The sequence below is a fragment of the Suncus etruscus genome, chromosome 4 (genome assembly GCF_024139225.1).
Source record: "Suncus etruscus isolate mSunEtr1 chromosome 4, mSunEtr1.pri.cur, whole genome shotgun sequence".
In the NCBI taxonomy this organism is placed as follows: Eukaryota; Metazoa; Chordata; class Mammalia; order Eulipotyphla; family Soricidae; genus Suncus; species Suncus etruscus.
Window position 1 is genome coordinate 19202413 of NC_064851.1, and position 21821 is coordinate 19224233.

Genomic DNA, 21821 nt, shown 5'->3' on the forward strand with positions numbered 1-21821 from the left:
TCTGCTGAAGGTTAGCTCTATCCCACCAAAGATTGTCCTGAGGGCACCAAGGCACTGTCATATTGGCACTGGGTACCACACTACTGTACCTAGCCCACTAGGGCTGTTCCTGGGTTTTGAGTTGCTGCTCTGACTCCCCTGTTGGGGGTGGCTGGGTCACAGCTTCTCATCAGTGACCAGGAAGTGGAAACTCCAGTCTTGAGGCCTCCAATCTGGACAGGATGAGCAACTGGCTTGGGGCACTTGGAGCTTGGTGGGGACATGTCAGAGCATCACTGTCCCCCCTCCTCTGGGGATAAGAGGGAGACCTCTCTACCATCAGGACAGTCTCATCCACTGGGAGAGATTCTGGCCTGGCCCTGCAGAATCTCAGCCCCCAGTGGAGTTTCTGTGCTGCTGGGCAAAGTGGGGTCCCTGTGGGCATCCACTTTTTCATTTTCATGCGGAGGCTGGTGGAGTCTGGTGAGAAGCTGGACATTATCTGAAACTTGGGGGGTGTTTGAGGTCTCTTTTCTTTCCCCCTCCCTCTCTTTTTCTTTCTTTCTCTTTGTCTTCTTTCTTTTTTCTCTTTGTCTCTTTCCCTCCCTCCCTTCCTTCCTCCCTCCCCCCTTCCTTCCTCCCTCCCTCCCTTCCTTCCTTCCTCCCTTCCTTATTCCCTTACTTCCTCCTTCTTCCCTTCCTTCCTTCTCTTTATCTTTCTTCTTTCTTTCTTTCTTTCTTATCTTTCTTTTTCTTTCTTTCTTTCTTTCTTTCTTTCTTTCTTTTCTTTCTTCTTTCTTTCTTCTTTTTTTCTCTTTCTTTCTTTCTTTCTTTCTTTCTTTCTTTCTATCTTTGTTTCTTCTCTTTCTTTCTCTTCTTTCTTTTTCTTTCTTTCTTTCTTTTTCTTTCTTTCTCTCTTTATTTTTCTTTCTTCCTTTTTTCTTCCTTTCTTCCTTCCTCCTTACACTCGACAATGATCAAATCACTATTCCTGGTTCAGCACTCAGGAATCACTTTCAGTGGTGGTTGGGGGACTATATGGGGTACTGGGGATTGAGTTCAGGCTAGCCATGAACAAGGCAAATGCCCTACACACTACTATTGCTCTGGCCCCTAAGGTGCTTTTCTTGGGATTGCTTTTTCATAACAGAAGGAGCGGTCCTTGTTTCTCTACCCAAGTCTTTCTTCAGCCTGAAGCTACATCACTGTTGGGTCTTTCCACTTAGCTCTCACATCATGTCTTGATACTGTTACTCTCTCCTGGTCTCACAGATCAAGTCAGCAAGAAGACATTTAGAAATCCCAGCAAAGTCATATTGAATGAGTTGTTCTTTATCACCAAGCTGGAGAGTGGTACAGTAGGTAGGCATATATCTTGCACACAGCAGGCCACAGTTTGGTCCCTGGCATCACATACAGTTCTTCAGGTACCACAGATGTGGCCCAAAACCCACTCCCCCATTCCAATTTTCCTGGCTTTTCCCATTTCCTTTTTGTAAATGTGCTAAGAGGCTACCAGTTCGCTTCTTTCAGGATTCTTATCTTCCAGAGGGAAGATAAAAACAACTCCAATAGCTTTTAGACTCCTACCCTCTGTGAAAACAGAGTTTCTGCTAGGAAAGTCAATAAGAAAGGGCCTTAACCATGAGCGGAGTATGAAGTCTCTGCAGATTGGGCATGATGTCTCAGAAACTTTAATTTTGGGGGAATGGAGGTTGGCCTATCTCTGGTGGTATTCAGGGGCTATTCGTGGCTCTGTGTCAGGAGTTCAGGACTCCTGGCAGTTCTCCTAGGGTTTGAACTGGAATCACCACGTGCAAGTCAAGAGCAGTATCCCCTGTTATCTTGGGGCTACAGATTTTAGGGAGATGGTGGTTTGGTATAATAATCAGGAAAGACTGAAAAGCTATTGTCTGTATTCACACATATATGTATACAAACACATATACAGAGTTTGATGTTTGGAAGGTAAGATGTGTAGGGGAGGGGTAGGTGGGACCTTTGAACACAGGTGGGTTGGGAAGGTGGTAGAAGAAGGCTCGGAATAGGTCAGGATGGAATAGGAAAGTTTCCAGGGAGGAAATGGTGAACTAGGAAGGAGAGTTGGAGCTTGATGGGGGTTGCTTGGATGGGGGTTACCTGAATGAACCATCTGGACCCTGACTTCCTGGAGAGCCTCTACTAGTGTCCTTGCTCAGGCTGACCTCTCTGGAGTCTCCCTGATGTGCTGTTTCTGCCAGCCCTCTGCATCTCAAGAAACTACCTGGACCCCCTGCTGGATGTGGACTACCCTCTGCCTATTTGGTTTAAGTCCAGGGTGGAATCCACAGCCAGGCATGAACCAGGTGGGTGCAGGGGAGCAGCCAGGCTGCCTTTATCCTGTCCCCCTCCCCTCCGGGACCAGATTGCTGGCTCAGAGTTTTAAGCTTTTAATTCTCTTTTCTTGCATGCTTCTGACGCCTTGATTTAAAGTTTTTTTTTGAGAACTAATAACCTCATTTTCCTGGTTCTATATCTCAGAGCCCCATTAGAGAGAGAATCCTGGAGTCCCTCAGCCACAGAGCACAGGCCCCACACTACTTCTGGAGCCACCCTGATATCATCATCCTTTCTTGTTGCCCCCATGGATGAGAGAGTCAGTGACAATGCAGTTCGTAGCATTAAAGCATTTTCTTAAGATTAAATGAAGTTCTGGGAGTTTTATTTTTGAGCACTTATTTCCCTTTGGTAACACTAGTCAGAGTTCATTTCTTTTTCTCATGATGGTCTTTATATATATAATAACAAGCAGAATAATTACCCTTCAAGGGGCAACTACTACATATGGAAATAGCATGTTATTTCTATTTTCTGCAATGTTTCTGTTTCCTGAAATCCCCAGCATCCCTTCCCTTTTACCCCACTCTCCCAAGCATACTTTCTTAAATGTGGCTTCAGGCACATAACATAAGTATTCAAATCATTTACTGGCAATATGCCATAAAGAAACTTTTTTTTTATTAACACGATGGCTGTCACACGTATAATTCTACCATCTAATAAAGATGCATACAAATGAGACAGATGTGCTTGCGGATTTTTACATAATAAATGAAATCTTGGCTAAATATTTGATACTGCACGATGTCAAGCATCTTCAATATTTTTACAGAGCTGAACTATATTTTGAGTTTATAATCGTCAGTACGAAAAAAACCTCTTCCCATAAAGGTGGAGCACAGAAGTAGCATGTGTCTGCTTGGGGCCATTTCAGAAAATATTGGAAATTTTGTACTAATCCCAAGCTTGAGAACTTGGCATATTCTTGAGCTTTTGTGGAAGATGATTGATGTTTTCTAGTTCAGCTGAACCTAACTTAATTTTTGGATGTTGCGTGTTCAGAAACTTTTTCTTCATCTCCCACATTGAGTTAGGCTGACCCCACATGGGGTAGCAACTCACAGTTTAGGGATCTTTCTACTAAATGATAATCTATGCAGGTCTGGGGAAGTGGATTTTAGTTCCTGGTTCCTTGGGGACTGGAGAAGAAATCTCCATTCAACCAACATGCACACACCTTATGACCTGGGTTGGTCAAATCAGAGGGGGCACTCTCAGGACTTCCCTATGAGACTGCAAGACTGTAGAGCCAAGCTGGGCACAATTTATTTGGAACCAATAAGTGAGCTGGCCTTAGAAGAGAGCAGACCTTGTAGAAGACAAGAGGAAAGCTGGAAAACCTGGTACCTTGGAACTTTCTTGAAGCAGCTCCACCTCTGGAATCTTCTGTTTCATGAGTTGGTCATTATCCACCATGACTTAAACTAGTTTGAGTTGAGTCTTTTGTTATTTTACTACATCTCCTTATTTACTGAAGAGGAAGCAGAAGTTCACAGATTCTGATAAACCTGCCCAGGGTCATTCTGTTTATGAAAGCCCAAGTTGGGGAAGCTAGAATTTGGGTTAAAAGGGGGGATTTGAGGGGGTAAGGCCACTGTTTTCTTTGAAGATCATCTCATTCTTCAACCCAAAGTTTCTTGATTTTCCTTAGGATCTGGCTTTGACCTCATCCCATCTTCTCTAAGACCCTAAGACCTGTGAACAGCCCTCTGTAGTTTTCCTTTTATCAGCATTGGTCATTCTTCCTAAACCCACATCATGGCAGAGAGTGATCCACCCAGCTCCCCATGCCCACCAGTAGTGCTTTGTCTCCTTAGGAATCCCAGTGCTTCGAGTCTGGACTCTGCTTATCCATCCCCTGTTCCTCATCTTCCAGCTGCACCAGTTGGCTCCTGGTTATTTCCTAGGTGTGTTGGCTGAGTTCCCATTGGTTCTGTTGTTCCTTCTCTCTTGTCCCTCTGGGGTGTACTTTCATCCATTCTGGTCATTGCTAGCACCACCCTTCTTGGGTACACTTGTCTACCAAGCTCCATGATGCTCTCAGAGCTGCATGTGTTGGCAGGTTTCTTGTAAAGTGACAGGATTGATATCTTTTCCCACAGCAGGTTGGCAGCTCTGTTCTTCTCCAGCCCTCTGTTATCTCACCTCCAGTTTGTCTGTTGCTAAACGTTGGAGCTCCTGCTGCATGGCCAGTGCCATGTTGTGGAAGAACTTTTGTGGGACAGATAGACCTGGAAGGAGTTAGTGGGAAATTGTGGGGAGCTGGCTGTGAGTCTGAGGTGCTAGGGTTAGCTAAAGCTTCTGTATTAACTGGTGGTTGAGTTTGCAGAGGAAAATGTGACAGATTCAAAGCTGGCAATGAGTGTCACAGGCAAGGAGTAGACTCATCACTCAAACCAGAAACCCAGGAATCCTTTTTAAAAAAAAAAAAAAAACATTTATTTATTTTGGATTTTGGGCCTCACCCGGCGATGCTCAGGGGTTACTCCTAGCTCACTCCTGGCAAGCTTGGGGGAATTATGTGAGATGCTAGGAATTTAATCCAGGTTCGTCCTGGGTCGGTCATGTGCAAGGCAAACGCCCTACTGCTGTGCTATTGCTCTGGCCCCAGAAACCCAGTCGTCCTTGTCTTGCTTTTCTCTCCCTTTCCATAGTCTGAGCTTCAGCACAGCTGCTGGCCAATCCTTTGAAATGACTTCTCAGCCTGATTTAGATCTAGAGCACTGACTGAGGAACAAGTGAGCGAGTGAGATAGCATTGTAATAAGATGTATGGATAGAAGCCTGTAGAGCTGGGAGAAAGACAGAAAGTATAGAGTGTCGTGCAGGGTGAGTGGTTCAGGCTGTGAATAAGGGTGGCAGCATTCACTTAGGTATCCATTTTCTTTCTCTGTCCTTTCCTCTCACATTCACTCTTTCATTCCACTCAATCACTCATACACTCACTCCATTCACTCATTCCCCTCCCTCATTCACTTCTTCCTATTAACTCTTCCCCTCATTCACTCATTCACTCCCTCATTTACTTACTCCTTCACTTATGCACTCTCACTCATTCACTCACTTATTCACTCACTCACTCACTCACTCACTCACTCACTCACTCACTCTCTTCCTCAGCCCATGCACAGAGAGTATCACCAGGATCAGGGTCCATGAATCAGTGTGAATTTGTCATCACTCAGAGGATGATCCCTGCTCCCAGGTAGTCCATGTTGAGGGTTTACAAACATGGCAGCTTGTGACAGGGCATTAAGACTTTGATGCTATGAAAACATGACTGGACTCGGGCCTGGAGAGATAGCACAGCGGCGCTTGCCTTGCAAGCAGCCGATCCAGGACCAAAGGTGGTTGGTTCGAATCCCAGTGTCCCATATGGTCCCCCCGTGCCTGCCAGGAGCTATTTCTGAGCAGACAGCCAGGAGTAACCCCTGAGCACTGCCGGGTGTGGCCCAAAAAACTAAAAAAAAAAAAAAACCAAAAAACACATGACTGGACTCCTGGCTTGTGAAAACCAAGGCTGCCACCCAGAGAGCTGCCCTCAGGGAGGATCCTTTCTGTCAGCCAGGGAGGGAGGAACAACAGCAAAGGCAGACAGCAGGCAGGTCTAGAAAAGAGAGCTTGAGTGCAGCCCAGCTGAGAGGAAGAAGGAAAGAGAGAGGCAGGCAGAGGAGAGAGAAGGAAGGGATATATATATAAAGACAGAGAGAGGTGCAGAGAGAGAGAGGAATAAGGAGAGAGGCAGAGAGAAAAAAAGAGAGCTAGAGTGAAAGTTATTATGTGGGGAAGGAAGAGACCCTGGGGGAATTGATATCCCCTTCTAGGTAGCAGTTTCCTCTCCTATCAAACGGGGTCACAGTGTCAATGCTCAGGCTACCAGGAGGAATTTTGAGACACTCTATGCTTGGCAGAATGCCTGTCTGTGAGTCCATGATAAGAGCAAGCAGAGGGGGGGGGCGAGAGATTTTACAGTGGTAGATGCTTGATTTGCACGAGGCCAAGTGGGTTCAATTGCCAACATCCCATTTGGTCCCCTGAGAGAGTCAGGAGTAACTACACTCTTCCCTTTTCCTCTCCACCTCCCTGAGGGCAGCTCCTCAGGGTGCCAGCCTTGGTTTTCAAGCCAGGAGTCCTGTCATGCTTCCATAGCATCAAAGCCCACAGTCTCAATGCCCCATCACAAGCTGCTGTGTTGGTATTGGAGTTGTAAATCCTCAACATGAGCTAGCTGGGAGCAGGGATCATCCTTTGGGAGATGACAATTACTCCTGCCACTCTTCTTGAAGAACAGAGCCAGAAGTAGCCCCTGAGCACTGCCAGGTGTGGCCCCAAAACAAAACAAAAGACTCGAAAAAGTGCAAGAAGACAGAACTTGAGTCTTTGTCTTTAGAAAGTGGCTTTCAGAGGGGGACTTTGGGAAAAAAGCCAGGTTGTGTGTAGATCACTTTTAGGCTGTGGTTCAGTGAGGGGGGCTGGTGGCCTTAGAAACCTTAAAAATAGGTTGACTCTGGATTGAGGGCAAGAATCTGGTATGTGGGTGGTGGGTTGGGAATGCTATCAGTGATGGCTAAGTTCTGGACCACCTAGGAGTCACGGGGGACCCCAGGGTCATTCCTACAAACCTCAGTGGCCTCTGTGCTGGCTGCGGCCCAGCCTGATCTCCTCAGGTTAGCCCCGAGCACCAGAGTGGCTGGGAGACATTCTTGGAACTGGGATCACTTGAATGGGCTCCCATTCTTGCTGACCTTGTAACCAAGACCAACCACTTCCCCTACTGTCTGAGAATAGACCATGAAGAAGATTCTCCCTGGGCATCTCCTAGGCCCCCCAGGAGTCTCTCAAGACCTGCTGGCTAGGTGTTCAGGAAGAGGGGAAGGGCCGGACCCACGCCATCCAGGGGGCGCAAAGAAGTGTAGGTTTCCCATACGATAATGTATAGGCCCATCTGCTTCCAGTTAGCAGCTTGGGGTGAGCCTAATTGGCAGATCAAACCGTTCGATGTTCCATGTCAGATAAGTCGTTAGAAGAACCCCAGCGGAGCCTGACACTTTTGGACGGGACCCAAGCCCTGCGTCCGACCACCGTGGGGCCTGGGGTGCTAATGGGAACCAGACCCCAGTGCACAGAAGCAGGAGGAGATTAACAAGTGTCAAAAGGCTTTGAAGCGCCCAGGCAGATGCAGCTCTGCCCATGCCCCTTGCACTGAGGACGGGGAGTTTCAGGGGCTCCTGACACTGAAGCTTGAGCCGTCCAGATGAGTGAGGAAATTGGTCTTCGAGGCTGGTTTTCTGGTACTGGCCATTGCTGAAAACTCCAGGTGGCCCATGTGTTATACCCTGACAAATGCACTCTGTGGAGTACTCCTAGTTCCTAGTGAGGTTCTTAGTTAGGGAGGCCTAGGCGCCCCACTTTTGGAAAGACCTGCTGTGAGGAAGGGGCTGGCTCTTGCTGTGGGGACTTTAGGCAAGTGTTTTTCCCTCTCTAAGCCTCATTCTCTACCATTTGTAAAATGGGGAGAAAACTGTTCTTCGGCCCTAGAGGTGGACAGGAGTGGTTCAGATCCCAGTTGTGCTAACTCCTGTCTGGCACATGAGAGTCAGGATGTCACTATTCTAGCGTGTTTAATGAAGTGGCTGCTGACCCATAGGAACTGTGAGCTGGTGTATTCATCAATATCTAAGAAGGGTGGCTTTCATCCCCAAATCAGTATTCCACGAAAATGGGAGTTCTCACTCTCTTGGGTTACAAGACACCTGGCTAGCACATGTATCATGTTTCCTCTATCTCTTCTAAGGCCTTTGGGAAACATGCTGAGTCTTTGGGGGAAATGATGGAAGAAAGCCAGGGCTGAGGCATATTAGGACTCCAGAGCATCTACCTGGAGCACACTATGCCACTGTGCCCACCTTGCATGAACCCAGAAGGCCTCTGACCCAGCTTGCAGTGGTCAATCCTGAAGGTTACTTTGCCCTGGGGATGTTCTGTTAGGGTGGCAGTTACAGACTGGGTTTGTGAATTTGGGGAATGGGGTAATTAAGAGAGGGACGTGTGGATGTTTTGCTGGAAGTTTGTTTAGATTGTGACAAGATAATCATTCCTCTAATGTCTTGGTTAATGCTTGTGTTGCTCCTGCTGCTGGAAAAATGCTCAAAGAAACCTCACAAGTTGGTCAGCACTGGAGCACTCTCAAGATGCCTGCTAGGTGTCAACTAGAAGGAGGAGCATCTGCCAAGGAGACCAATGGGTTCCAGTCCCTAGAAGGATAGACTGGGCTTGGTCATGACCAGCAGTGGGTGCAGGAAGGGTTACAGGGAAGGTCACCTCCTGGAACTGGAGCAGGTACCAATGGGCCCCACAGAACCCAAAATCTTGGGGACACACTTGGATGTGGTATCTCTTTCCCCAGTGACTTGAACTTCCAGGCCTGGGCATGAGTAGCTTCCCCTGCTGGACTTCTCTAGTCTCAGAGAGCTGCCCCCTATGTGCAGGGCAGAATCTCCAAACAAAGGCACTAGTACTCCAGTGGCTGTATCTCCCATTTCACACATTTCCTGACTCAGGGAGGAGCATGCTTAGGGCCTTCTCAGGATGGGGAGCTAAAGGTGGTTGCCAAAAGCCAAGGGCAGCTATATATAATTATGGGCACCACTAAGGAGTACACTGTGATCATGGGTGTCAGCAAGGATTTCCATGATCATGAGTCTCACCAAGGACTATAGACCTTATTGGAGGATGGTGCTCACCTTCTTCTTTTTTATTATTATAAATCTTTATTTAAACACCATGATTACAAGCATGTTTGTAGTTAGGTTTCAGTCATAAACAGAATACCTCACTTCACCAGCGCAACAGTCCCACCACCAATTCCCCCCTCCTCTCCCACCCCTGCCTGTATTCAGGACAGGCATTCTACTTCTCTCATTCTTTAACATTGTCATGATAGTTGTTAGTGTAGTTATTTTTCTAACAGCGTTCACCACTCTTTGTGATGAGCTTCAGATTGTGAGCCAGTCCTTCTGGCCCTTCCAGCCCTTAACTCTATTGTCTCTGGGCCTTATTACAGTAATGTCTTTACTTTTTCTTAAAACCCATAGATGAGTGAGACTATTCTGTGTCTATCTCTCTCCCTCTGACTCATTTCACTCAATATAATAGATTCCATGTACATCCACATACAGGAAAATTTCATGACTTCATCTCTCCTGATGGCTGCATAATATTCCATTGTGTATCTGTACTTAGCCATTCATCTGTTGAAGGGCATCTTGGTTGTTTCCAGAGTATGGCTATTGTAAATAGTGCTGCGATAAATATAGGTGTGATTAAGGGATTTTTTATTTATATTTTTGTGTTCCTAGAGTATACCCCTAAGAGTGGTATAGCTGGATCATATGGTAGTTCTATTTCCAGTTTTTTGAGGAATCTCCATATTGTTTTCCATAAAGGCTGGATTAGAGGGCATTCCCACCAGCAATGAATAAGAGTTCTTTTCTCTCCACATTCCTGCCAGGTGTTCACCTTTTTAAAGTGGTTTTGGGTTAGGAGAGAACTGCGTTGCCCAGTCGTGAACCCACTTCCTGTGGGTAGCTTATGTATCAGTACTGGATGCTGATAAGGCCAGGTCATGCAAACACATGTTGGACATTTTTGAGGGATTCTGAGCTCAGATAGTACAGAGAGAGGTCATGGACATGAACTAGTCTTCTCTGCCCACTGCAACTTCTTCATCTTCTTGTCTACAGGTGTTGATGTTAGGTCTACACCACCAGGAAGCTGTTCCTGTTAGCCCCTGAAGCCCTGAGTAGCACCTTACCAATGCTGCTGAGGCTTTGTTGTCTGTTAATGGAGGGGATACAGGAAGGCTCTGAGGATGGCAGCCATCTGCTTTGGTGGTGGCAAGATTCCTGTGGGAGACTGTGAGAATTCAAGAATGTCCCTAACTGAGGGAGGTGTCAGTCCCAAGGCTGGTTGTCATGATGACCATGATAGGAAAGGGAAGAAATGATGGAACCATTTTGGTTCTCATCTCGGTGGGCTTAGATAGACTGCTCTCTCAGACTCCTGTGAAGGGCTGCTTTCCTTCCCATAAGGCTCTCTTGATGACTGTTGGTATACTTTCTTGCCTTCCTGCCCCAAATTTTCTTCTAGTCTCCCTTCTGATCTCTGGTTCCAACTCTGAGGATCTGGTCCCCCAGCTTTACACCTCTGCTGACAAGCCAAGCCCTTTTTCATGCCCCAAGCCTGCCCTCACTTTTTGGGGCTATATTTCAGGGTTTCATGTAGCTGTAGGAAGAGCCCTTTGCTTTGGTGCCACCACATGAGATGTTGTAACTCACTATGATGAGGGTAAGGTGGTCCAGACAGAGGGCAGTGACAGTGATGATGGTGGTGGTGACAGGAAGTGGTGGAAGGTGGAGATGGTGGCAGTTATGATGGGAGAGGTGATGGGAGAAGCAATGTGAGGTTGGTATGGGTGGTGCTGGAGGTGGATGATACTTGTGTTGGTGAGAGCAATTATGGTTTTTTTTTAGGTTTTTGGTGGTATTGTTGGTGATTGTGGTGGTGTTGGTGACAATAGATAATAGGGTTGTTGGTAATTGTGTCTATGGTGGTGGTGAATCTGGTGTTGCCAGTGAGTATGTTGTTGTTTGTGGTGATTGCATTGCTGTTGGTAGTGATGAGGGAATGTTAATGATTCTTCCCTATTGGGCTCAATTTCTCCATTAAGCCTTTGACTTGGGAACCAAGACCAAGATTACAGGGAGATTTTCTTACATCAGCAAGATAGAGAACCCTCTTTGCGTCGGTCTAGGCTTTTAGGGGATTCAGCAGACTTGGACAAAGCAGAGCACTGAGGGAAGTGAAAGGGAATAGAATCTATATTTGAGTCTGTATCCATCCTGCCATGTTCTAGAAAAGAGAAGGCCCAACAAACTCCTGACCCTGTCACCACAGTTCTGAGGGACATCTATGGGCTGTGGAGCTGTATCACAAAACACTGCCTTGGGAGCCAGTGGAGTGTCCTGATTCTCATTCCCTGAGTGATTTTTGCTCTGTAACTCAGTTTTTCCCCCATTTGCTTACTAAGGGCCTTGAGCTAGAGCTGCAGTTTAAGTTGGTGTCACAGGATTGGTTTAGGTAGCTATGAGCCAGTACACTGGATGCCTCATCAACCTGGCCAGACTGGCCAAGGGTCTTGCAACCTGTGGAGAGTTTCCTTCCCTTTGGGAAGGAATGGTGAGGTGTGTCTCTTTACAGGTGAAGGAGATTAGCCCCCAGACCCACTGTATGGGCATGTATGTGTGAATGCATTCACATTAGCATACATATATAAGTGTCTGCACACAAAGGTATTTATACATGCAGGCAGGTGCACATACATTTCTGTTTGTTTTCTTGTCTTGTGTGTGTGTGTGTGTGTGTGTGTGTGTGTGTGTGATACCTGGCAGCACTCAGGCGTTATTCCTGGCTCTACACTCAGAAATCACTCCTGGCAGGCTCGGGGGACCATATGGGATGCCGGGATTCAAACCACCTTCCTTCTGCATGGAAGACAAACGCCCTACCTCCATGCTATCTCTCCGGCCCCGTACATACATTTCTGTATGTATGTGTAAGTGTGCTTGCATGAGCATTTGCATATGTAAGTATTGGTGTACATATGTCTCTGTGTGTGAAGCATAAGTGTGTGTGTCTCTCTTCAAAATGGATTACAAGTCAGTCTCTTTTTGTTTTTGTTTTTGGGTCACACCCGGCAGCACTCAGGGGTTACTCCTGGCTCTATGCTCAGAAATTGCTCCTGGCAGGCTCAGGGGACCATAAGGGATGCCGGGATTCGAACCACCAACCTTCTGCATGAAAGGCAAATGCCTTACCTCTATGCTATCTCTCTGGCCCCATCTTTTTTTTTTTTTTTTTTTTTTTTTTTTTGGTTTTTTTGGTGTAACCCGGCAGTGCTCAGGAGTTACTCCTGACTCCATGCTCAGAAGTCACTCCTGGCAAGCACAGGGGACCATATGGGACGCCGGGATTCGAACCGATGACCTTTTGCATGAGAGGCAAACGCCTTACCTCCATGCTATCTCTCCGGCCCCTCCATCTTTTTTTTTAAGCCACAGTCAGCAATGCTCAAAGCTTACTCCTGGATCCACACTCAGGGATCACTGGTGACTGGCTCAGAGGATTATGGGATGTTGGGGACTGAACTAAACCCGGACTGGCTTACATGCCTTCCCTGCTGTACTATCACTCTGGATTGATGTCAGCCTTTGCACCTCTTCCAGCCTAGTCACCTTAGCCTGAACCACTGTCTTCTCTTCCTGGGTTTCTGGGAGGCCCCTTATGGTTTCCCAGATACTGTTGTCCAATGTTCTCTTGAAAAGCTGACTGGGGCTTGAGAGATAGGATAGGAGGGAAGGCACTTACCTTACATATGACTGCTTTGGCCAGTCAAACCCATCTGGTTCTAATTCAGACACCACATATAGTCCCTCAAGTACCACCAAGGGTCACTCCTGGGCACAGAGTCAGAAAAGCCCCTAAGCATCCCCTTCCAAACCTGAAAATCTATATTAGTTTTTTGCAGTTTAAAGATTTCTATCTCTTGATTGTAAAAGCAGTTTGGATCCTGGAGAAGTTCCCCCTCTTAATCTACCCTTCCACTCTCCCTGCCTCCCTGCTTCTTCTTTGCCTTCTAGCTCCCTCTGCTCCAGACACTGGTCTCCTCATTGTCTCTCAAGCATGTTTCCAGGCAGTCATAGAAACTATCCCCTAGGTCTGTAAGGGGGTACAACGGGTTCTGTCTTCCATCAGGACTGCCCAGCACCCCCACCCACAGCCAACCCCACTTCCCCATTTCTGTATTTGTCCCACATTCATGCCCATGCCTCCTCTCCTTCCTCTGGCTCAGCTTCTCTTGGCCATCTGCATCAGTATCTGGATGTGCGTTTTCCAGCTCAGGGTATCTTTCCTTTCTCTAGAAGAGAATCTTGTCTATTTTGTTCTGTGCTGTCCTTGAGAGAGTTCTTGCTCTTAGCAGATGCTCAACAAATGTTTGCAAGTGCTTTAGTGCATGGTCATGCAGCCAGGTTGCAGTGGGCACCCATACGCTGGTGTATTCTAATATGGAAACACTGTCCTAGCCTGGGTCCATGGTGGTGGCATTCGGAGGGGCATAGATGTGAGGTCAGCGGTCTCCCTACTGTTCCCTGTAAATGGGAGCAGAAGGACCCACTCAAGAGGAAATGCTCCCCGCTGGGACACAGCCGGTTAATAAGGAGCATTTTCTAGGGCTATGATTGTACTCCTTGGGGAACTTGAAAATCTGCAACACCCCGATTAAAAAGGGAAGCAGGGAGAAAGGCTGCCCAGTGGCCCAGCCTCAGAACCTAGTAGAAGTGTCCTGATCCTCAGGCCTTGGAGTCTATGGCTTGGCTTATGGAACTTTGCTAGGCTTTCAGGGTCCAGTTGGGTCAGTTTCTGCCTTAGAGACTGTCATTCCAAACACAAGTGGAGGTAACTCAGTCGACTGGGATCAATTCCTTGTTGATCCTTGACTCACAGTACCTTCAGTTCCCCATTAAAGGAGCCCAGGCCTCAGCTTGCACCTGAAGCTGGTGGCTTGGATGCTCTGTATCCTGGTAGAACTTGGCTCCCAAGCACTCCCTGGGTCCTTCCTCTAGGGCAGCTTCCAGAAATGGACGGCAGATGGTGCTGTTTACCCCAATTCCCAGGCTAAAGGAAAGCCACTGGAAGCCCTTACCAGATTTGGAATCCTGTCTCCTCAAAGCCTGTGGGATGGGGAGGAGACACACTCTGTGTCCCACCACTCGCTTTAGGTGTTAACCCCTCATCCCAGTGGGGGCCATCCCAAAGTGGGGAGACTGATGAGCTGCCAAGTGTGGACCCACATTTGTTGGGTGCCCACAGAGGTGCCCATGCCCTTGGTTTCTGCCTGCAGGTTTCTGGTTTCTGCCCCAGGTGCCCTTCCTGTCTTCACTGTTACTCATATGCTTGCCTGGAGTCCACTTGATTCTGGGGTAGTGAGGTTGGGGGGGGGGGAATGAGTAAGAGCAGGCCTAGAAGGAGGGGCTATTTGCCTGGGCCCCAAGTCTGCATGTGTCATACACATACGGTGTAGGGAGGCCCCAGGTCTATGTGTTTCCACATTGTGAGAGCAGCTGTGTGTGAATCCTCCAATGCCACAGGCTTCTTGCTCCGATCTCAGTCCAAATGCCAATGACTGCGTATCTGGCCATCTATGGGGTACACACAGAGGCACTTACTCAGGGTAATGCTCGTGTGGGTCCCACACACTGCTCACATTTTCTAGGTGCTGGCTGACAAGAATGGAAGAAACAGGAAGTGTTTTGAAGGTGAAGGTCATGGAGGAGCAGACCGGAAGAATGAATCCACCTCTTGTCAGAAGCCTGGGAGTGGAGGCAGGCAGACTGGGCTCTAGATTCTGCCCAACTTGGGGAGGAAGGCAGCAAATCTGCAGGGCTGGAAGGACCAAATGCTGCCCTTGTGAATGGGCCTTCAATGACCAGGGGCTCTGGGCTGGCATGTGTTTGTGACAGTCTCCTCACTGAGGTTTAGGCTGTCACAGGCATGAACTGTGAAATTTAGGGAGACCTGGTCCTCTGCTTAGGATCAGGCAGAGAGTCTGAGGAAGCTGGGTCTGGAGCACAAATAAGGCTCTGAGTTCTGCGACTTTGTCCCCTCCATCTGAAGCAGCGGTGGCATCAGGGGACAGCCCTGAGTGTGGTAGGGTCTTGTTGGTGCCTTGTTTTCCCTGCCCAGGTACTGTTCATTGATTGCCTGTTCTTTGTTGGGAACAGGGCTGATGTGGATTCTGTGTTCTCTACCCAAACTCCCTGACACCAGGGAGACTGCAGTGCTGAAAACATGAAGGAGATGAGGGAATCAGTAAGCCTGGGGTCTGTGGACAAGCACTTCCTCCTGCTTGCTTCCTCCCCCAGATCTAGGCTCCAGGACACTTTCTTATGCCTGCAGTTGTGCCACAGTGGACTTTGGGAGTGAGAGTTCATGTGTAGAAAAGCTACCCTTGCTGAGTTCCAGGAGTTCCATCCTTTCAAAGGCAGGATGAGTTTGTTCAAGAGCCTTCTCCAAGAGCCCCAGTTTCTGCATCTGTAATATAGAGGGTGCTTCCTAGAGCAATGGCTACTGATGGGAAGGAACAAGTAGGCTCTGTGCAACAAGCCTGTTTCAAGTCAGGCCTACTGTGGTCAGAACATTTGCTGCTGCCCTGGTGTGGCTTATTCACCTGAATGACCCAATGTGGGCAACTTAATCTTCATCCACTGGTGCTCTGGGCCCACTGGCATACACCTAGTGGTGTTTGTGGGGAGAGGGGAGCATGCCATGCTTGGGATTAACCTTAAGGCCCTCTAGGTTTGGCTCTACCCCTTGAACCACATCCCGGATGCAACTTAACTCTAAATCACTATGCAGACTCTGTCTCTCCTCCTATAGAAACACACCCACTGGGCTGGAGTGATAGCACAGTGGTAAGGCATTTGCCTTTCATACAGACAACCTGGGCCAGACCTGAGTTCGATCCTGGCATCCCGTGTGGCTCCTTGAGCCTGCCAGGAGTGATTTCTGAGTGCAGAGCCAGGAGTAACCCCTGAGCACTGTCAGGTATGGCCCCCCTCAAAACAAAACAAAACAAAATAAAATAAAATAAAATAAAAACATACCCACCCTGCAAAACAAAACAAAACAAAACAAAATAAAATAAAAACATACCCACCCTGCAGGTAAAGCTGAAAATGCACACATAAAATTCTCTGTACAGGGTGAGTCTCCTCCCCAGCCAGACCAGTCTATTCTGGGAGTCTCTATGCCAACTGCAGAGAGGTGGTTTTGGGGACAGGGACAGTACCTTGAGAGCATCTGGGCTTCCAATTAGGCCCTGCAAACCCTCCCCTGCCTTCCTTAGGCTCTCCACTCTGTCTGGCCTCTTTGTAGTTCCCTCCATGTATCCCGAGGAGTGAGCATTTCAGCTCTTGCCAGAGTCACACATTTGCAGGTTTAAGATGAATCAACCAGAGAATCTTGCTCAGCCTTGCCATCTACCTGCCTGTCTGTTTACATGTATAAGAGCCTAGAACATATATTCATTTGACTCCACCATGCAGGTGCCTTCCGGGCCACAGTCCCCTTGGACCCTGCCCTACCCAGCTTCCTTTTATTTCCCTCTGTGCCTGCCACCCTGGGACTCTGCTCACTCGGCTGCTGGGTGACACTTTCACATCATAGGCCTGACATTTCCGTGTTTGTGTCTCTGTGCCAGGCAGGCACCGGCCCAAGCAATCGATTCTCTCTGCATAATCGCTGAGCAACATCCATAACATTTCATCAGCCCCCATCAGCCCTGCGGGTTGCTTCCTCTGGGTCTCAAGCTGGGTTGCCCAGGCCCCGTCTTCTGGGACTGAACCCCCTCTTTCCAAATCCCAGAAAGAACTGCTCCCTGACACCATCCTTCTTCCACTCCTCAGGAGGCAAGCAGCATTGCCTTGATTTCCGGTCACCTTCCCCAGTGTCATGTGGCCGAAACACATTATAATACCTTCAGTTTTTCTGTGAAGAGGGGTGCCTGCCCCACGTCAGGGCCTTGGCACATGCTGTGTCTCTCTCAGTACTCCTTCGCAGCAGGTCTAACCAGTTCTTTTTGCTTTGCTTATTCCTAGTTGGCATTCAATACTTACCGGTTACTTTCTACAGGAAGTCCTCTTGGACTAAAAAGTCTCTCTCACTTTTAAGATTTAAGAAATATTTCAGGGCCCAAAGCTATAGTATAGTGGGTAGGGTGCTTATAATGTTTGCATGCTATCAATACCCGGTACTCCATATAGTTAGTTCCTGAGCCCACTAGGTGTAATTCCTGAGCACAGGTCCAGGAGTAACACCTGAGCTTTTCTGGGTATGACCCTTCCCAAAAATAAATTCCTCAATATGCCTGTTTTCTTATCTGTAAAATGGATACAGTGAGAGTACCGATCCATAGGAAGAGGGCTAAAACAGGGCTAGAATTGAATGGAAAGATGCATGCTCTCTTAACACCAGGCTTAGCCCATGTGAACTTTTGAGTAAATGAGGATAAGAGGACACTGTTATGATGATGAGAGTGATACCAGTCTTGAGGATGATGATGACATATGTAATGTAGATAAGAAAGGCTGTTGGTGAACTTCCTGCTACAGGTATGACATGTAGCAAGTGATGGTTGTGTTGATATGATGGGGTGAGGTGGTGGGGGTGTTGAGGGTGGTGATATTTATGGTGGGGATGTTCATGGTGAGGATGTGACAGTGGTGTTGCTATGGCTGGTGGTGATGATAAAGATAATGGTGGTATGTTAATGGTATTGGTAATGAGGGTGATATTAATGGAAGTGACATTAATGATAGGATGTAGGGGCTTCTGATGAAGCTGATGTTTGTTGCAAGTCAGCCCCTGAAGAGGTTGACTGATGGAGGGATGGAGGATGAGGTCTTTCCCCTCCAGCTCAGAGCACGCATCTGCCACCCTGTTCAGCCAGCAGTTCTGAGGTGAAGCGGTGGGTAAACTGCTAGCAGACAGTCAGGCTTGTGAAAATATCAGCTTTATTCGGTGGACAAGACTGAAGCCCAAAGCCTCAGCATCCGTTCCAGCCAAAAAACCCCTCACCTTCCACAGACCCTTGTTTTTATCCCTCAAAATCAGGTACCACCCAATAGTGGGAGCAGAATCAGGTACCACCCTAGGGTGGGAGCAGAGTGCCAGGTCACACCCTAGGGTAGGGCACAATCACCAATCAGGTTAGGGCCAGTAACATAATAATCCCATTAAAATGTTTACATACACAACATGATGAATAAAAGTTTAGGATTATGGTACCATGGATTGAGTTGATGCTGATGGTAGTATAGGATGGAGATGAGGCTGATGAAGTGATTATGATGATATAATGATACAATAATAGTATAGGATGGGGTAATGTTGCTGATGGTAGTTATAGGATGGTGTAGAGGGGATTATAATCAATTAATTCAAAAGATTTATGCCATCAAATGGGGGGAATAAATTATGTTCCCAAATAAACAATAAAATAGCAACTTCACTCACACATGCTATAAGACAAAGTGACCAGTGGCAGAAGAGAGAAGAGGTTAGAGGGTGGGGGAGGAGGTTTGAGAATGGAGGTGTGGTGGGGAGGTGAATTTAGGCAGGGAGTGGGAAAGGTGTGGATATTATTTTGCGGGGAGGGTGAAAGGCAGGGAGGAAAGAAGCAGGAAAGGGAGACAGCGAGGCAGGGAGAGCTGTGGCCAAGGATTGTGACTCGAGGTACTTGGTGTCTCATAAGAACCGTTGGACTTGGTAAGGCGTTTGCCTTAGACACAGAACAATGGTGGTTCGAATCCCAGCATCCCATATGGTCCCCCGAGCCTGCCAGGAGCGATTTCTGAGTGTAGAGCCAGAAGGAACCCCTGAGTGCTGCCGAGTGTGACTCAAAACAAAACAAAACAAAACAAAAAAAAAAAAAAAAGAAGAACCTTTGGGCTCTGGTTTGGAGCCTGGGCTCAGTCACTCCCCTTTAGCACCACAGGCCAGTACGTTCCCTAGAAAGAGCCCCAGACCCCAGTAACTCCATGGCTTCTCACTTTGCTCCCATTCAGACTCACATATTGAGGATACTTGTGTACTCATTTTTCTGAAGCAGAAGGTGCCTGGCAGGTGCCAGGGTCCTACACTACCCCAGGAAGAGTTGGAGTCTTTGGGGAAGATAGAATGGGGGTGTGTGGGAGCAGTCTGCTCTCCTTTCACTATTGAAGGACTATCTTAGAGGTCTCCCTCCCTTCTCAGCCTGCTCAAAACTCCTCACGCCAGGGCCCATACAGAGGTTCCAGCATGGGGTAAGGCCATGGTGGGCATATTTGACTCTGTGTTTCACATCTAGGAGGAAACATACTCTGAACCCCAACTAGAGCCAGGCCCTCACCCTGGCCTGACCACAGGGAGGGGACTGGGAAAGCTTGGGACAAGAGGGAGGCTGTAAACTCAAATCTGTGTTATTAAGAATGTGGATTTGGGAGTCAAAAAGACCTGAGTTTGAAGGTTTGTTTATTTATTTATTTTTTGGTTTGGGGGCCACATCCAGCGATACTCAGGGATTACTCCTGGCTCTGTGCTCAAAAATCCGCTCCTGGCAAGCTCAGGGGACCATTTGGGATGTCAGGAATTGAATTGGGTCCTTCCAGGGTCAGCCGCATGCAAGGCAAATGCCTTCCCGCTGTGCTATCTCTCCTGCCCCAGGACCTGAGTTTGAGCTGTGGTTTGGAACCTGTGGATTTGCTCTAGCTGTGTGATCTCCAATTATGTACCTGTCCAATCTGAGCCCCAGTTTCTTCATATGGAAAGTGGTAGTGATAGAACATTAGAATCCTCATGGTGCATCCTTCTGAGGATTCTTGGAGGACAATGGAAGCTTGTAGGTAGCAAAGAAGAGGCTGTGGGCATGTTCTGCTCTTTCCCTACATGCACTTCTTTTCCCACTCTTTGTCTTGGAGCGAGGGGCTATTTTCACCTTGCAGGAGAAGAGAGTGAGGCCCAGAGAAGAGGCAGGAGATTTGCTGAGCCAGGATGTGTCTAGACACAGCTGGTCTCACCAGCACCTTGATAGCAGGAAGGGGATATACGGAACTTGGGCATTTCTGGAGAGAGAGAGAGGAGAGAGAGAGAGAGAGAGAGAGAGAGAGAAAGAGAGAGAGAGAGAGAGAGAGAGAGCACAGAGAAACAGAACAGAGAGAGTGAGCAGAGAGGGGACAGAGAGAGGCAGAGAGAGAACAGAGAAATAGAGAAGAGAGAGAGAGAGAGAGAGAAAGAGAGAGAGAGAGAGAGAGAGAGAGGCAGCAAGCCTGACATAGGCCCTCAAGAATGTGATCCACTTCCTCCAGGGCTCCCAGGAGCCTGGTAATCCTAGGGCGGCTGGATGTGGGGAGACAGCTGTTCCGGGGATGGTGGGGAAGTGTAGGAGGCTCCAAAATCTTGGCCCCCTCTTCTCTGCTCCTCCAGCAGGGTGGGGGGCTGCAGGACCATTAACCCTGGCAGGGCTGGAACCAGGAGGAGGGAGAGGCAGGCTCTGGGGTCAACACATCCTATGTGTGATCCCACCCTGGGTAGTTCATTTCCAGGTGTGGCCAGCTGGCCCTGCCAGGGAGGCCTGAGGGATTGCAATGCAGCAATGCAGGAGGAGGGGAAGAAATTCTGAACAGGGCCTTGTTGGGAAGGTCATTGGGGCCCATTTAGCCCAATGTCCTTGCTATATGCAGGAGAAACCAAAACCTAGAGAGACTTGCAGAAGAGTGCTCAAGGTCACCCCAAGGTCAGAGGTGGGACTGAAAGCAGATCCAGGGTCTCCTGGCCCACTCTTTTCCCAGCCTCCACTGTGTGGCAGGACAGGAGTTAAATTGGAAGTGGATGCAAGATCCTGAGATTCACAGGGATGCTTCTGGAAACAGCCTGAACAAATAATAGATGGGATTTTGGAGCTTCCAACTGTTCATGAAGAGTTTGGGTTTGGGGAGCTTCTGTGTTACAGCCCTTCACAATTCATAATCATATCCTTGATTTCAAAAGACCTTCCCCACACTTAGTGTGTGTGACTGTTCTTGGTCCTGTGTTACAGACGGGCAACAAGAACTGTGCTATGAGAGAACATGCTGAGAGCCTTTACAGACACTCACAATGCAGGCTGCAAACCCTGACCCTTCCAAATTATCCAGATGGCTCCTACCAGCTGATTAGAGGTCAGGCCAAATCTCTCCCTTCTCTGTACCCCTATATCCAAGATAACCCTTTCCCCAAATCTTGTTCCCACCAAATCTGGGCACCAAATCTAACACCAAATCTGGTGTCCATCATCCTTGAGTCCTGCCTCCATTCTGGCTTCACCTGTTCTGGTGGCAGCATGACAGGGATTGTGGGGGAGCTTGGATCTGTCTCCTCTGCCAGCCCACCTGGCCTTCCCACATGCACCCCAGTCCTGGCTCCCCACACTGCTTCTACAAGTGGGCATAAACCCAGCACACAGAAACTCAGGGTCTTCATTCATCACTGATTACAGACTTCTTGCCCTGTGCCTACTGGCCTGAAGCAAAGATGGGGCAACAGAAATCAGATGGCTTCTTCAGGGGCTGCAACTGAGCTTGATAAGAGAGAAAGGAAGATGAGATGGCCGCGGGGACGGTGTGTCAGACTGGCCAGTGGTACTTCTGAGGACCAGCCAGATGGAGACACTGTGCAAACATGTTCACATACATGAACTTCTCATGGATCCTGGTCCTCAGGTGGAGGATGGCATAAAGAACCTAGCATGAAGGAAAGCTTTATCTTTCTTACAAGTGAGCTTGGGGTGTGGGCAGGAGAAGCAGCTACCAGATTCAGGTCTATGTCTGACTT

At 48.1% G+C, this 21821-nt stretch overlaps 1 protein-coding gene across 1 annotated transcript in view; it reads right to left on the reverse strand.

The window, feature by feature from the left end:
* The window catches only part of HTR6 (5-hydroxytryptamine receptor 6), a 742605-nt gene extending 728854 nt beyond the window's left edge, over positions 1-13751 (reverse strand). Inside the window, exon 1 of the mRNA XM_049772045.1 lies at positions 13742-13751. The gene's annotated coding sequence lies outside the window, so the exon portion shown is untranslated. The remainder of the gene's footprint in view (positions 1-13741) is intronic.
* Between the last annotated feature and the right edge of the window lie 8070 nt (positions 13752-21821).